Source organism: Humulus lupulus, chromosome X (assembly GCF_963169125.1).
Source record: "Humulus lupulus chromosome X, drHumLupu1.1, whole genome shotgun sequence".
Lineage (NCBI taxonomy): Eukaryota > Viridiplantae > Streptophyta > Magnoliopsida > Rosales > Cannabaceae > Humulus > Humulus lupulus.
The window spans coordinates 216,552,252-216,570,096 of NC_084802.1; the positions used below are offsets into that span (position 1 = coordinate 216,552,252).

Genomic DNA, 17,845 nt, shown 5'->3' on the forward strand with positions numbered 1-17,845 from the left:
ACCTTAATAATCTTAAAATGATTAGAAACTCATAACTAGAATAGAAAATACAAACAAACAAATTACAAACATAAGTTAGGAAAATTTGGAGGAAAACCACCAAATTGTTCCTCTAAAAATACATAGAAAATTAACCAAAAAGAAGAAGATGATGAAGAGAATAAAGAGGTTTGAAAGTGTAGAAACTTTGTGGTATGACCTCCCCCTAAAATTAAGCACACCCAAATGGTCTTGAAAATTCCCTATTTATAGCCAAAATGAGAATATTAAAATAATCAATTTAAATTGATTAAATTAATTAAATTAATAATAATATGGCAAATAGGGGTAAATTTTAGGTGTAATGATGATTTTGGAGTAAAATGTGTAGAAAAGTTTGGGTAAAAATATGGCATTTTTGGAGAAAGGACAAAGGGACATTGTTGGGATCAAGATAAAAATGGCATGGCTGCTGGTGGGCTGGCAGGCAACTGGGCCAGGCTGGTGGCTGGGGCAGCTTCGGGTTGGGCCTGGGTGCAAGGTTGTTGCGAATTTTATAGCTACGCAAGTATACGTAATCGCAATTTGTAATAAATCTCGATAAGAACGAGTATCGTCCCACGAAGACTGATTTATCAATAACCAAATAATTAATTTCTAGTTTCTATTTGGCTAATAAAAACTAGATTTGTGAAATTTGAAAATAAGAAAATAGAAATAAATGAAAATTGCAGAAATCAAATAATAACAAGAACAAAAGGATTCAATTCACTATGAAACAATTAGGAATCCTAATCTTCTCTACTATCCACTCTATTAATTTTTAATGCAATTACTACTGAAACTCTTCTCACTGAAATGATAGGCATGCAAAAGTGTTAACTATTCGAGTTTAGAAATAGAAAACTCGACCTAATGTGAATTCTCTATATTTCTATGGTCAATTCAAACAATAGGAAGCAATGAATACAGCCCTAAATCACATAAACCAATTTGATACTCTAGTTCTAAATTGAAATCTATGTCTATTCAATTTTAGCATATTCAAATCTCACTTTTCAGATTTTGATTCAAATTCATCAATCATATGTAAAAGGTGCACAGTCAATTACATACACAATAAACACAAATTGAAAAGATTTCAGATGAAGAAGAAATAGATAAATGCATTAAATCATAACAGAGTTTCAAGGGAGTCAATTAGAAAACCTAAACAGAATTTAGTTCATAAACATCACTAAGAAATCCATAAACCTGAAATTAACATAAACTAAAAAATAAAAAGAGAAGAAAAGAAACTCTAAATGATAGATCCACTCCTCAGCCTCCTCTCCCAGTCTAGGTCTGCAAAAAGTGCCTCCTTTTCTCTCCTTAATCGTAATTTAAACCTAATTAGCAATTTTTAAACATGAAAGGACCAAAACACCCTTAATTAAAAATCTGCGTTTTTCTCATTTGTAGACGTATCTTGCGGTCGCAGGATGTCATTCCTGCAGTCGCAGGAATGCCCTGAAAATGCAAAACTCTTCTGGAGTTGCGGTCGCAAGACACCCTTCCTACGGTCACAGGAAGTGCTCCGAAACACAGTTTTCCACCAATTTTTGTCATTTTGTCAAATTTTCTACCATATTTCCACACCTAAGTCACCTAAGCCCTTCGACACCTGAAAACATACAAAAACCAGCGTAAAATAGAACAAAGAAAAACGAACACCTAATACTTTACCTGAAAAACACATAGATAAATGAGTCAAAAACTCATTTATCAAACTTCCCCAAACTTAACATTTGCTCGCCCTCGAGCAAAGAAAAAAAACTTAAGATAAACTAAACAAATAAATACAGACACTAAATAAATGAATCAAGATAACCACAATTTTTAAGCCTCAAAATTTATGAATGACAAGCATATAATTGTCGAATTTTTTTTTTTTAAGAATAATCCAGATTTTCAATCCAACCACTTCTTCAATTCACCATAACCCATTGATCATTTTTGTCTACTTAATCAAGGATGGCTTGAAAGGCTCAAACGTTCCAAAAAATCGCCTAAATCATTTTCCTAAACGAGCATTGTCTATGATTTCGCCTCAAATAGTAAGCAAGCAAGTTCTATAATTGTTCATACATTCTTTCCACATTCAAAATTCAGCAAGTGCAAATACATTTAAATGCAAAAATTTACCAATCATGATCAAATATTCAGTTTTACAATGAATTAGAATAATCCAAAGAGGTGGTCAAACCAAGCACATGGATTGTTTTTACAATCAAATATATTTTTCTCGAATTATATTACAAGTCATTCACGTATTCTCATCGGCTAATCATTGTTATCTTGATTCGACAGACTCTCTAGATACCCTAACACAGAACACAATTAACACAAAAAAAAACCAAACATAATTTAACAAAACACCAAACGAAACAGCCACTTGACTCAACTAACTTAACAGAAATAACTAAAAGAAAATCCCCCTTCCCCGAACTTACCAAAAACATTGTCCCCAATGTTTGAATAAAATCTAAGGAAAAGAAACTTACCTGACTCGACTCACGATGACGGACCTTCCTCGTCATCCCCCTCAGGTGGAGGATACCCAAAGTTGGGTGGTTGTGGATATGGTGGAAATCCACTAGTGTCAATGCCAAAATGAGTGGCGAAGGCTTGGTTGTAGGCATATTGGTTCTGCGCCACATTGACACTCCACAAGTGGTGATGCTGGAACTGTGACACCAAAGTGTCCAGCCTTTGGTTGACATTCTGAGTTCTTGGCGGTGGATGAGCAGACTGTCTTGAGGTACCTGCACTAGGAATAGCTTAAAAAGTTTTGACATTGTTAATCTTGACCAAATCATAAACTAAAGGGGGCAATTTCTCCTCTAATTCATTAATGGGGACCCCTGCTTACAGACACAAACTAGTGATAAGGCTAGGAAAATAAAGCCCCACATAACCAGTGACACAACACTCATTCAAATTAGCAGCAATAATATTGCCAACATCTATAGATTTCTTGTGTAAGACAACATACAGCAAGACCGCTTTACTAGGGGTGACAATGGTAAAGGCTTCGGTGGGTGTCAAATTTGAACAAATAAAATACAACCACACTCTTTTCTCCCTCGTCAACAAATTGAAGGGAAACCCCACTCGATGAGTGCCATTGAAGGCCCATTCAGTGCCTGGCGGGGTTAAAGCTTGCAAGATAGTGTCCCAAGTACTCTCCTCGCAGAGTTGGTCCTGTAAGTCCCTATATTAATCATTTTCTAAGGTAGGCAATTTGAAAATTTTATTAATATCACTTTTGTGAAATTTCACAGTTTTGCCCCTAACAGTTGCTTCCCATGTATAGTCATGGTGAAAAGCATTAGCATAAAATTCTCTAACTACAGGGATGATAGCAGCAATTGGAGGAGCACAGAAAACCTCCCACTTATGAGCTCTAATCACTGATGTATACTCTTCAGGGACAATAAACTCATCTTTCCAATTGGTAGCAAACCCTCTCTCTCTAATAAGGCTATGCTCCTTATCTTGAATTACCTAGAATTGGTCGTTGGGTTGACAAACCTAGGCACATCCTCAAAATTTAGGTCATCCTCATTCTCTATGGGTGGGGGAGGTTGTTGATGTTTTTTCGTTTTTCTAGTTTTAGTATGTTTTCTACTTGTGGACATTATGACACAAGAACCAAAACTACTCAAAATAATGCACACACCACCAACAATTTACGTAAGGGCACTGTATGCCCTGAGTATCCACACACGCTCTGGCGAGCTAGAGAAGGGCCTAAATTGATCTGCCACGTGTCAACCGTCCACCCGAAGCTGTTTGTTATGGTCCCCTATCTAATCAGCCCGAGCTGGTGGATCATTTAGCTACTCCTTGGAGCCATCGTGTTGGCATAATAGGAGCCACGAGCTAGCAGCGCATTAAGCTCGTGATGCATCAGAGGTCTGACACCCCCGAATCCTTGTAAAGTCAACCACGCAATATAAATGTGCATATATCAGACATCACGTGTCTGTTCTATTCTTGAATTCTTGGATACGCAGTATAAACGTGCGTGTTCAGGCATGCTGCACCTAATTTGGACCATGCGGCCCATTACCCATCCTTACCTATTGATTAGACCACACTTCACTGTAAGGTTTAGGAATTAATCATCGGTGTCACATAGATGATATGATGGATGATTAGATCACGGGATGACCCCAGTACCTACTCAGGGATCAATCTCCTATAAATACTGAAACCCTAAGTAGTGCAGGGGGTTAGCTTCTTCTTGTAAGGAAAATACTTTGTAAGAAAGAGTAAAGAGATATCAATAATATCGGGTGGACTAGGGGGATTTTAACCTTCGAACCACTTAAAAAGGAGTGACCATCTTTTCCTTGCAATTAGTTTCCATATTCTAGATTACTATCATTTTCATATTACGGTTTATCAATCTACACTAATCCATCCTATTTATTCGTATAATTATCTGTTGGCGAAAAACTGCGTCAACAGGCACCAATTGCAAAAGTGATAGCAATGTTCAATTTATAAAATTCCACAATTAAAACAAGCACAAGAACAATGAGCAATTCCTTCAAATTGCATATCCCTAAATTTACACCTTAGAATAGGACAATGGCAAAATTCTCCAAATAAATTGAAGACCCAATGAAATTGAACATAAAAATAAGCAACTATAGTTCTCAATTTCACCAATGTCAATTCAATTTCACAAAATCATCTAAAAAAATTCAGACCCAAAATTAGGTCAAAATTTCCCAATTGCAAAATCAAGCAAACTCAATACAAATGCAAATCCACCAACATGAAATACAATTGGTTCAATGATAGCTTAAGAATCCAGAAATAACATATATTTATCAAATATCACACACAAATTTCGGATTCAAGAGCTTAGCATGAAAAATTTCTTAAGAACACAATGTAGAAATTAAAAGGAGAAAGAGGAAGGAGACTTACAATGGTAGATGATAATGGAGAGAGAGTTGAGAATGAGTAGAAGAGAACTATCTTACAAAACCTTGGAGTGATATGGCCTCTTGAAAAAATAATTGAAAGAATGAATGAGAGAATCAGATTTGGGGATGAAAAGAAGAGGAAAGTGAGAAAATGAAAATGAGAAAAGGGAGAGAGAGTCTGATGCAAATATATATATTATTATTTTTTATTATTTATTTTTAAGAGAAATACGTGATCTTGCGGCCGCAGAAAGTGGTTCCTGCGGTCGCAGGAATCGTCCCATTTGACATGGATCTCTGGACATGTGGCCGTAACACACCCTTCCTGCGGTCGCAGGATGGCTCCCATTTCGCCCAGATCTCTGGTCCTACGGCCACAGAAAGTGATTCCTGCAGTCGCAGGATTGCTCTATAAACCACATCCTTATCAATTTTTATTCGTCTTCTTCTCTTCTTTTTTTTCACGTATTTCACGGTGACAAAATCCATAATATTTACAATAAAATAATAATAAAATAAACCAAAAACTAATAAATAAAATAAAAATTGTCTCAACTAAAATCGCTTAAAAACTCAAAGAACTTAAATGAATTTGGGATGCCTCCCAATGGCGCTGTTGTTAACGTCATTTATTCGGACGCTGAACTCTTCTTCAGAGAGGCTTCAACATGATAATGGACTTGGCTTGATCAATGGGACCACCCAAATATGGCTTCACTCGTTGACCGTTCACCTTGAATGTTTCATTATTTCAATTTTTTAACTCCAACAACCCATAAGGAAACACTGTTACTACTGTGTACGGTCCCGACCATCTCGATTTCAATTTTCCTGGAAGTTTCAACCTTGAATTGAACAATAATACCTGCTGACCGGGTTGAAATTATTTGCGAGACAAGTTCTTGTCATGCCATCTCTTGGTGCGTTCCTTGTAAATCTTAGCATTCTCATAGGCTTCATTTCTAAACTCATTAAGTTCATTCAATTGCATTAGCCTATTTTTCCCAGCTGCATTCCAATCCATATTCAACCTTCGCATTGCTCAATATGCTCAATGTTCTAATTCCACCGGTAAATGGCAAGCCTTACCAAAAACCAATTGATAAGGAGACATGCCAATGGGAGTCTTAAATGTCGTTCTATAAGCCCATAAAGCATCATCAAGCTTTTTAGACCAATCCTTCCTTGAGCTATTAACTGTATTTTCAAGAATGCTTTTGACCTCCCTATTAGAAATTTATGCTTGCCCATTAGACTGTGGATGATAAGGCAAAGCAGTTCTATGTCGTACTCCATACCAAGCAAGAAAAGCACCAAACCATTTATTATAAAAATGACTCCCTTCATCGCTTAAGATAGCTCGGCGAGTTCCAAACCGAGTAAAAATATTCTTGTGCAGAAAATTTAGAACTACTTTACCATCATTCGTAGGAGCTGCCGCTGCTTCCACCCATTTAGACACATAGTCCACAGCGAGCAGTATATACTTGTTATTGTAGGAGGATGGAAAAGGGCCCATGAAATCAATCCCCCACACATCGAACAACTCAACTTCAAGAATAACATTCAGCGGCATCTCATCTCTTCGTGATATGTTACCGGTGCGTTGACATCTATCACAAGACTTAACAAAATTATTTGCATCTTTAAATAAAGTAGGCCAAAAGAAACCACATTGCAATACCTTTGCTGCTGACCTGGTAGCACCAAAATGACCCCCACAATGAAGAGTGTGATAGTGGGTGAGAATAGAGATCATTTCATCTTCCGGTACACAACGACGAATTATTTGGTCAACACAATGTTTATAGAGGATGGGCTCCTCCCAATAATAATGTTTGATCTCAGAGTAGAATTTCTTCAACTGTGCTCTAGACATATCAGGAGGCACAACCTTTGCCACTAGGAAATTGACATAATCTGCATACCATGGTGCTTTGGCTTTGTCACTCACCCCGAACAATTGCTCATCTGGAAAATAATCATTGATTTGCACTTTCTTGGTAATTTGATCTTCCTCAACTTCCAGCCTAGACAAATGATCCGCCACAAGATTCTCAGTGCCCTTTTTATCTCGGATTTTCATATCGAATTCTTGGAGTAATAAGACCCACCGAATGAGACGAGGTTTAGCATCTTTCTTTGTCATTAGATATTTAATAGCGGAGTGGTCCGTGTACACAATCACCTTATTACCAATTAAATACGGACGAAACTTATCGAAAGCATAAACTATAGCTAGAAGTTCTTTTTCTGTTGTTGCATAATTTAGTTGAGCATCATTTAAAGTTCGACTAGCATAGTATATGGTTTGAAATACATTGTCCACTCGCTGCCCAAGAACCGCTCCAACCGTATAATCACTAACGTCGCACATAAGCTCAAATGGAAGGTCCCAATTAGGTGCACACACTATAGGTGCTGAAATGAGTTTCTCCTTAAGAGTCTTGAAAGCAGCCAAACATTCTTCATTAAATTCAAAAGGGACCCCATTCATTAGCAAGGTGGACAGCGGCTTCGAGACCTTGGAAAAATCTTTGATAAATCTCCGATAAAACCCTGCATGGCCCAAGAAACTCCTCACTCCTTTAACTGAAATTGGAGGTGGCAAATTCTCAATAGTAGAAATCTTGGCCCGATCCACTTCAATGCCTTTACTAGAAATTTTGTGTCCCAAGACAATCCCTTCTCTCACCATAAAGTGGCACTTCTCCCAATTAAGTACCAAATTCAATTCTTCACAACGTTTAAGAACCGCTTCTAGGTGATCCAAGCATTCATCAAAATCAGACCCGAACACCGAGAAGTCATCCATAAAAATTTCGATACTTTTCTCTACCATGTTGGAGAAAATAGCCATCATGCACCTTTGAAAAGTGGCTGATGCATTACAAAGACCGAAAGGCATCCTTCGGAAAGCAAAGGCACCATATGGGGAGGTGAATGTTGTCTTCTCTTGATCCTCCGGAGCGATGGCAATTTGGTGGTAACCTGAATACCCGTCTAGGAAACAATAATAACTATGGCCTGCAAGCCTATCAAGCATCTGATCCACAAATGGCAGCGGAAAATGGTCCTTCCTCGTCACCTTGTCCAGCTTGCGGTAGACAATACAAATCCTCCATCCCGTCACAGTACCAGTAGGGATGAGTTCATTGTTCTCATTTTTTACCACAGTTATTCCTCCTTTTTTAGGCACCACTTGAACAGGGCTCACCCAAGCACTGTCAAAAATAGGATAGACTACCCCCGCATCCAACCAGATAAGTATTTGCTTCCGAACAACATCCTTCATAGAGGGATTTAGCCTTCGTTGAGCTTCAATGGAAGGTTTGCTATCTTCTTCCATAAGAATTCTGTGCATAACCGTTGAAGGGTTAATTCCTCGAATATCAGCCAAAGTCCACCCAATAGCACGTTTGTGAGCCCTCAAAACCCTCAAAAGTTTTTCTACTTCACCTTTTGACAGCAATGAAGATATAATAACAGGCAGCGTTTCTTTCCCCCCCAAGTACGCATAACAAAGATGCTCCGGTAAAGACTTCAACTCAAGAACTGGAGGCTTCTCAATATATGGTATGGGGCGCTCAGGCACTTGCCCCAATTCTTCAAATTTCTTCTTGCAATATGGACCATAAGAATTGATCCACTTCACATACTCATGAGTCTCCCAATCCTCCTCTTCATTATCACCACCCAATGCCAAATCCAATTCAAGAGGATCATTAGTAATCCTCTTTTTCGAAACAACCTCATCAATCACATCAACATTATAGCAACTATCACTTGCTCTTGGATAAGACATAGCCTTAAATACATTAAAGACCACTTCTTCCCCTTGAACTCTCAACCTCAACTCACCCTTTTGCACATCAATGAGGGCTTGCCCGGTAGCCAAGAATGGTCTCCCAAGAATAATGGGAACCGTTGTATCCTCCTCCATATCTAGAACAATGAAATCCACTGGAAAAATAAACTTGTCAACCTTGCCTAACACATCTTCAGTAACTCCCCTTGGGTGCTTGATTGATCGATCCGCGAGCTGAAGAGTAATAGTAGTAGGCTTTGCCTCACCAAGCCCAAGCTTCCGAAAAACAGATAGAGGCATGAGATTAATACTTGCTCCAAGATCACAAAGAGCATGTTTGCATTCAAATTTCCCTATAGTACAAGGGATAGTAAAACTCCTCGGATCTTGAAGCTTTTGTGGAAGCTTCCTTTGGAGAATTGCACTGCACTCCTCAGTAGTGCCACTGTCTCAAAGTCTTCCAACCTTCGTTTCTTCAATAAAATCTCTTTCATGAATTTCACATAACTCGGCATTTGCTCCAAAGCCTCAGCAAATGGGATGTTAATGTGAAGCTTTTTAAACACCTCAAGAATCTTTGAGAATTGTTTGTCAAGGGAATTCTTCCGGAGTCATTGTGGATACGGGATTTTGACATTAGAATCAACAACTACCGGTTTAATCTTCTCCTTGGTTGCAAGGCCTTCAGTAACATTTTCCTCCACTTAGGGCTCAACTTTTTCACAACTCTCCTCTTCTTCTGCCTTTTTTTCTTGAGCCCCCTTTAGAGAAGGACCCTCAATTTCTTTCCTGCTCCTCAAGATGATAGCTTGACATTGCTCCTTAGGATTTACCACAGTATTGCTAGGCGAATTCCCTTGAGGCCTAGTATTCAACATATTGGCCAACTGCCCCACTTGCATCCCCAAATTTCTGATGGAGGATCTAGTCTCAGTCATAAATTGAGTTTGAGTGTTGGTGAGAGTCAATAGGGCAGCCTGCAATTCACTAGGTTGTTCTATAGGAGCTAGTGGCCTAGGTTGCTGAGAGGTTGATGCTTGTGGTGGAGCTCGAGTCATAGGCCGCTGATACTGTGGTTGAAATGGTTGTTGTTGGCCTTGATTATTTCTCCAGGAAAATTTAGGATGGTTTCTCCACCCCAGATTATATGAGTTAGAGTAGGGGTTGTTGTAGGGCCTCTGAAAATTACCCACTGCCTGAACTCGAGCTTGATCTAATGGGACATTGTTGGGATCTAAAGCAGCTTGGCACTGGTCAAAAGGATGAGGCCCCCCACACAATTCACACATTACTTGGGCTTGCACAACCTGGGCAGACATGGTATTTTGTTGCAACTGCTTAGTTAGAGACGCAACTTGAGCAGTTAAGGCTGTGATTGTATCTAGTTCATGAACCCCTGCAACCTTTTTATTACTGCCCGCTCGTTCACTTGGCCATTGGTGGTAATTAGTGGCCATTTCCTCTAAGAGTTCATAAGTTTCATTAGCACTTTTGCTCATAAACGCTCCTCCCGCTGCTGCATCAATGATTGTGCGAGTGGTACCGCACAAACCATTGTAAAACTTGTGGACCAACATCCACTTCTCAATACCGTGGTGGGGACATTTTCTGATCAAGTCCTTGAACCTCTCCCAAGCATCATGCAAAGATTCTCCCTCAAGTTGAGAGAAGTTATTGATCTCCCCTCTCAGTTTAGCAGCCTTAGCAGGTGGAGAGAACTTCGCTAAGAACTTCTGAGCTAGAGCATCCCAAGTGGTGATAGTATTGGACTCAAGTGAATTCAGCCAACTTTTCGCTCGCTCCCGTAGTGAGAATGGGAACAAGCACAATCTAATGGCATCATCACTCACCCCATTTAAATTGAAGGTGGCACACAACTCCAGGAAATTGGCTATGTGCATATTGGGGTCTTCAGTGGGGAGGCCACCAAATTGAACGACAGTTTGGACCATCTGCAAGATAGCGGGCTTTATCTCAAAATTGTTTTCCTCTACTGCTAGTGGACGGATGCATGAGTGTATACCTGTGACAGTAGGGAGTACATAGTCCCGTAGAGGTCTTTGACCAGTAGGATTGTGATTTTGTGGTCCTCCCCCGCTCATGTTTTCCACACCGTTGTTATTAATATCTGCTGTAACAACAGTGGAACTTTCATCCCTTTTGTTTCTTCTGTTTCGCTTGCACTCTTTCTCGATCTCAAGATTAATTGGAACTGGACTGTCAACTCCCCTTCTACTGTGCATATAAGGAAAGTACCTGAGATAAAGAACTACTGCAACCAAACAAATTAGAAATTATTTAAAAAACAGCCAAATTAGAAATAAAATTAACTATTTTAATATTGATAATTTTTCAGTCCCCGGCAACGGCGCCAAAAACTTGTTGCGAATTTTATAGCTACGCAAGTATACATAATCGCAATTTGTAATAAATCTCGATAAGAACGAGTATCGTCCCACAAAGACTGATTTATCAATAACCAAATAATTAATTTCTAGTTTCTATTTGGCTAATAAAAACTAGATTTGTGAAATTTGAAAATAAGAAAACAGAAATAAATGAAAATTGCAAAAATCAAATAATAACAAGAACACAAGGATTAAATTCACTATGAAATAATTAGGAATCCTAATCTTCTCTACTATCCACTCTATTAATTTTTAATGCAATTACTACTGAAACTCTTCTCACTGAAATGATAGGCATGCAAAAGTGCTAATTATTCGAGTTAAGAAATAGAAAACTCGACCTAATGTGAATTCTCCATATTTCTATGGTCAATTCAAATAATAGGAAGCAATGAATACAGCCCTAAATCACATAAACCAATTTGATACTCTAGTTCTAAATTGAAATCTATGTTTATTCAATTTTAGCATATTCAAATCTCACTTTCAGATTTTGATTCAAATTTAAATCATATGTAAAAGGTGCGCAGTCAATTACATACACAATAAATACAAATTGAAAGGATTTCAGACAAAGAAGAAATAGATAAATGCATTAAATCATAACAGAGTTTCAAGAGAGTCAATTAGAAAACCTAAATAGAATTTAGTTCATAAACATCACTAAGAAATCCATAAACCTGAAATTAACATAAACTAAAAAATAAAAAGAAAGGAAAAGAAACTCTAAATGATAGATCCACTCCTCAGCCTCCTCTCCCAGTCTAGGTCTGCAAAAAGTGCCTCATTTTCTCTCCTTAATCATAATTTAAACCTAATTAGCGATTTTTTAAACATGAAAGGACCAAAACACCCTTAATTAAAAATCTGCATTTTTCTCATTTGTAGAAGTATCCTGCAGTCGCAGGATGTCATTCCTGCGGTCGCAGGAATGCCATGAAAATGCAAAACTCTTCAGGAGTTGCGGCCGCAAGACACCCTTCCTGCGGTCGCAGGAAGTGCTCCGAAACACTGTTTTCCACTAATTTTTGTCATTTTGTTGAATTTTCTGCCATATTTCCACATCTAAGTCACCTAAGCCCTTCGACACCTGAAAACATACAAAAACCAGCGTAAAATAGAACAAAGCAAAATGAACACCTAATACTTTACCTTAAAAATGAGTTAGTCTCTCATACCAAGCCCGTGGGGCTTGTTTCAACCCATACAAAGCTTTTTGCAATTTAAACATGATTAGGACAGTAAGGATCCTCAAACCCTTTGGGTTGCTCCACATAAGCTTCTTCATTCAAAAATCCATTTAAAAAAGCGGATTTGACATCCATTTGGAACAATTTAAAACCTTGAACACATGAAAAAGCTAGTAATAATCTTATGGATTCAAGTCTTGCAACAGGGGCAAATGTCTCATAAAAATCAATTCCTTCAACTTGAGTGTACCCCTGTGCAACTAGTCTAGCTTTATTTCTTATTATGGTCCCAAATTCAACAGTTTTATTTTCAAATATCCACTTTGTACCTATAACATTAGTAAGACTCGGTCTAGGGACAAGGATCCATACCTCATTCCTTGTGAATTGATCTAGCTCTTCTTGCATAGCATTGATCCATGATTCATCATTTAAGGCTTCCTTCACATTTTTTGGTTCCAATGTAGAAGTAAAACAAACAAATTGAACCAAGTTTACATACCTCTTTCGAGTGACCATACTCTCTTCAAGATTTCCCAAAATGAGATCAGAAGGGTGATTCTTTTTTACTCTGGTTGATGGTTCTTTTTTAACGGAGTCAAAATAAATAACTGGATTTTCCTTATCTGTTTGTCCAGCTGTTGCTTCGACAGAATCAGCGTCTGATATATCATCAGTAGCTGTTGTCGCCTCTGAAGGTTGTGCTGTCAGATCTGCCATTTCTTTATGATGTCGAACATCAATGAACCTGTCAATTTCCTCCTCATGGGAACACTCAGAAAAATCTTTTAGATCATGAACAACCACATTAGCAGATTCCATAATAGTTTGGGTTCTCATGTTATAAACACGATAAGCCCTACTATTGGTGGAATATCCAAGAAAAACTCCCAAATCGCTTTTGGCATCAAATTTTCCCAGATTCTCATGATCTCTAAGAATATAACACAGACACCCAAATACATGAAAATAATTGACATTGGGTTTTCTACCCTTCCAGATTTCATATGGAGTTTTATTTGTACCTGGACGCAAAAAAACACGATTAATTGTGTAACAAGCAGTGTTAATTGCTTCAGCCCACAGTTTCTTTGTGAGTATTTTGCTATTTAGCATAACTCTGGCAATTTCCTGCAAAGTACGATTTTTCCATTCCACTACCCCATTTTGTTCTGGGGTTTTGGGTGCAGAAAATTCATGCAAAATTCCAAAATATTTACAATATTCATCATAAACAGAATTTTCAAACTCCTTACCATGATCACTTCGTATTCTTACAACCTTTCCAATGTTACAATTTTTTGCAACTCTTAGTCTTGTACATAGAGTTTGAAAAGCTTCAAATGTATCTGATTTTTCTCTTAAGAAATCTACCCAAGTAAATCTAGAAAAATCATCCACACATACAAAAATGTATCTCTTACCATTAATACTTTCAACCTGTATAGGACCCATGAGATCCATATGCAATAATTCCAACACATTTGAAGTATTAATATCAGATAGTGCTTTATGGAAAATTTTCAATTGTTTTCCCAATTGACATGATTCACACTTACCAAGTGATTCTTTACCCAGCTTGGGTATACCACGAATGAGACCTGCATTAGCAATCTTTTTCAAGTTTTTGAAACTTATATGTCCAAGTTTTTCATGCCACAAATCAGTATTATTAAAACTTAATGATGACGCATGACATGTGAATTTTTGTGTGAGTGTGTAACAATTATCCAAAGAACGAGAACCTTGAAGAACAATGTCACCACTTTGATTTACAACATTACACTCATCATGCGAAAAAATTAACAAGAAAACCTTGGTCACAAATTGGGCTTATGCTAAACAAGTTGGCTTTCAGCCCATCAACAAGAAGCACATTTTTTTAGTTTTGGTAACCCATCAATGTTTAGAGTACATTTACCTAAAATATTTCCTGTCATTCCATCCCTGAATATTACTACTCCACACTTCAAGGATTTGAAGTTGGTGAGTATGTTGGCATTACCTGTCATATGTCTTGAACAACTGCTATCAAATGTAGAGTCCAAGAACTTTACTTAGCTAAATGTTTAGTAGTATTATAGTATGTTTAGTGTTATCTTTGTTACCATGGATTTTTGGTTCAGACCGGGAATTATTTGGACACTCGTAGTAGTACTTATAGATTTTCTAAGTTTAACCTATAGTTAAGAATATTAAGTATAGCCTAAGGTTTGATTAATGTGACTGATATTAAGGAATATATTTATTATATTATAAGGTTTAGACATCAACCAATAGGATTTTAAGCACATGTTATGAATGGTAATTAAGGATTAAGTATTTTGGAGGATTAAATTAAATAAGGGTAAAGTTTGAATGATATAGGGTCAGTCAGCAGCTTTGAATACGTTGAAGGCTTAGTCAAGGCTGTTTACTCCATTCAAACTTAGCTAAAAATGTGTAATTTCGTGTTTAAATATTCAGCGTGTGCCGATATATCGCAGCTATAAGGGGCGATATATCGCAGCACGTAGATACGGAAAACACGAGACGATGCACGATCGCCTCGGGCATACTGGCCCAGGCGATATATCACCTACAGGGGGCGATATATCGCCTCCTTCAGCATGAATTCAAACTCTTTTGAATTCATTTCCTTTCAGCCATTCAAACTCCTCCATAAGTCCAGCATCTTTTGAACGAGTCTTCAGTCTCTGCTGAACGATTATTCAAATGATTTTCACCTAAAAAGCCATTATTTTTATTCAAGTAAAATCAAGATACTTTCATTCCCAAACTCTATAAATAGGACCTAGTACCCAGCCATTATTCACCATTTGCTCTAAGTTCAGAAGCTGCTAGTGTTAAGTGAGTGTGAGAGTGTAAACACTTGGTTTGGGGAAAAACTATAAGCTTAAACATCATAAGCTTATCAAACACTTTGGGAAGTGAGTTCTATAGTATTTCAGTGGAGGTTAGATTGATCTTGCAATCTTTGAGGTAAACCCAAAACTCTAGTTCCTTTCTGTATTTTATGTTATTTCCTTTCTCAAAACCTTCTACTCAGTCCCCTAACCTTATTCTTATTTTGGTTAGGGAATCCAAGCTCTTAAGCATATAAGTCGGTAAGTATGTTTTTTTTATGGTTTAGTCTTTCCATCTCTTTCATTTCATCTCCTTTCTTTAGACTCACTCTTTCTTATGGTTTTAGGAGTGTTCCAAAAGTCCCAACTCAGTCCATAATCCCGGTAACTTTGGTAAGGAAAATAGGCTAGAATCAATATGTTATGTGCTTATGTTATCTATATGTTTTATGTTATTAAAAGTGTTATGATATGTATATGTGTATGTTTGTAGGCTTGGGCATATGACCCATATGACTAACAAGACCCCAAATGGGTTATGGGCATATGACCTACTTAGCTAGTAGGACCCCACTAATCCCATGGGCGTATGCTTGTTTAGTCTATGGGACCCCAAGTAATAATGGCCATTATAATAAGTGTATGTTATATGTATTATGTTAAGTCTTTATGTTTTCTTATGAAATTATGTATATGACTTTGTGTTAGATTTTCCTTGCTGGGCATTAGGCTCACTCCTTTCTGTTTATGTGCAGGAAAATAAGCTTTAGAGGTGGTAAGATTCGTGACCCTTGGAGGATGTGTATCGATGGTGAATGGAGTCAAGGGGCCGAGCGTTAATCGATTCGAGGATGTAGTTTCGGTTTTATGTCTTTTTACATGTATTTTCCGCACTAATTATGTAATGTCTTATTATTTTAAATTATGTTTTTGTTTTAAAGACAATGGGATCCCATATCCATTTTGGTATTTACTTTGTAAATAACTCTTATTTTGCAAGTTATTCAATAAATTATGGTATTTTTGTAAAAATGTAAATTTTATGTATAGTTTCGTTAATGGTCCAAATAGTCTAGATTAGTGGGTCATTACATCAAAGTACCACGAACTAGATGCATGTATTTTATGACAGGTAAAGGTAGCCAAGAAAACAGAGTTATCTTTCTTGACCCATATTGTTTTTTATTTTGAATTTCTTTTGGTCAAGAATTGATTCATGCTACCAAAGTGTTTAACATAATTATTTTTAAACAAATTTAACAGAGAAAAACACTTAGGTTGTAACGACCCAAATTCACTAATAAGGCTTAAGGGCCTTGATTAGTGTGCCGGGAGGGCATGATGAGAATTATGTGTGATGATTATGATTGAGATGCATGATTATGATTTTAAGCATGTTATATGACTATGTGAATTATATTATGTGATAATTATGATGTGTGAATCGTACCACGTGGGTGCTGTGATGCACGTGCCGGGACGGTCCTAGAAAGCTAGATAGTGGTAACTGGTGATTTGGTAACATGTGTAACTATTAGTAACCATAGAGAGTAACAGGTTTTATGGGGAAGTGGTAGAATTGCAAAGCTGGTGAAAAGACAAGTATGGCCTTGAGGATTAGTTTGGAAGGGGTATTAGTGGAAGGGTAGAGTAGTCATTTGGTAGGATAGATGATCATAAGCTGAAGGGGAAATATCATATACGTATAATATTTGGAGAGATGGGTTTATGCTGAAATTAGAAACCTAGAGGAAGAGCAAACTTAAGAAGAAGAAGGGAGAGACTGAATTTAACTTTTGGAAGGAGAATCAAGAGTGATTGAAGTTGTCAAGCAGGCTTAGACCAAGAATACTCAGAGGTAAGATCTTGATTATGCTATATCCAAGTTTTAAGTCTGAATTTTAGATAATGAAGGTGAATTGAGGCAAGTTGGTGGCTGGTTTTATGTAATTTCAGAATTGGGAAATCAAGGGGGAAGGAGGTTTAGAGCTGGAGGTTGAACTCATTACTCAAGGTAAGGTCTCTGTATGTTTATTAGGCTTGTTTCTGTTAAGGTATAGGGAGTTTGGAGTGTGGTTTGTGTTTGAGTTCAAGCTGTTCTTAATTTTTCTGGTTTGAGTTGTTAAGTGTGAAATTCAAGAGTGAATTTTAGGATTGAAGGTGTGAGTGAGCTTGGGCATGATGTCTTTGGGTTGTTGTGAGGTATGTTAGGGGTTTAGAGTTGGTTTTGAGACTTAGGATGGAGTTTGGGGTGATTTGGAGAGGTTGGAGCTCGGGAAAATGCGAAGGAAAAACCCAGAATTCTGGGCTGCGAAGGCGTGCCGCGACACGGGTTTTGTGTGCCGCGGCTTGGAGTCTCTGATTGGTGGGTGCCGCGGCACAAGGCTAATTTCAGGGTGTCACATTTGGCAATTTTTGGCCTTTGCTCCGGGGGTTCGGGGGATGTCTCCGGGGTGTTGTTCTAAGGTTTTGGGGGTTCCGAGAGTGTGGATTAGGTTCCGGGAAGGTAGTCTTGGATTGGTTAATGACAAAGAATATTATTTTTGTGTTGTGATTAGGACTTTGGAGAGGCTCGGGGTAGAGGACCGTGCTCGCGGCTTCGTGGCATCGGGAACCAGTGAATTGAAAGGTA

The 17,845-nt window shown here is 37.8% G+C and overlaps 1 non-coding gene across 1 annotated transcript; it reads left to right on the forward strand.

Annotated features, from left to right (window-relative positions):
• The first annotated feature begins 10,356 nt into the window (after positions 1-10,356).
• On the forward strand, positions 10,357-10,463 carry LOC133807578 (small nucleolar RNA R71). Its single transcript, XR_009879483.1, has one exon. It is a non-coding gene; the product is annotated as a small nucleolar RNA R71 (small nucleolar RNA).
• The last annotated feature ends 7,382 nt before the right edge of the window (positions 10,464-17,845 follow it).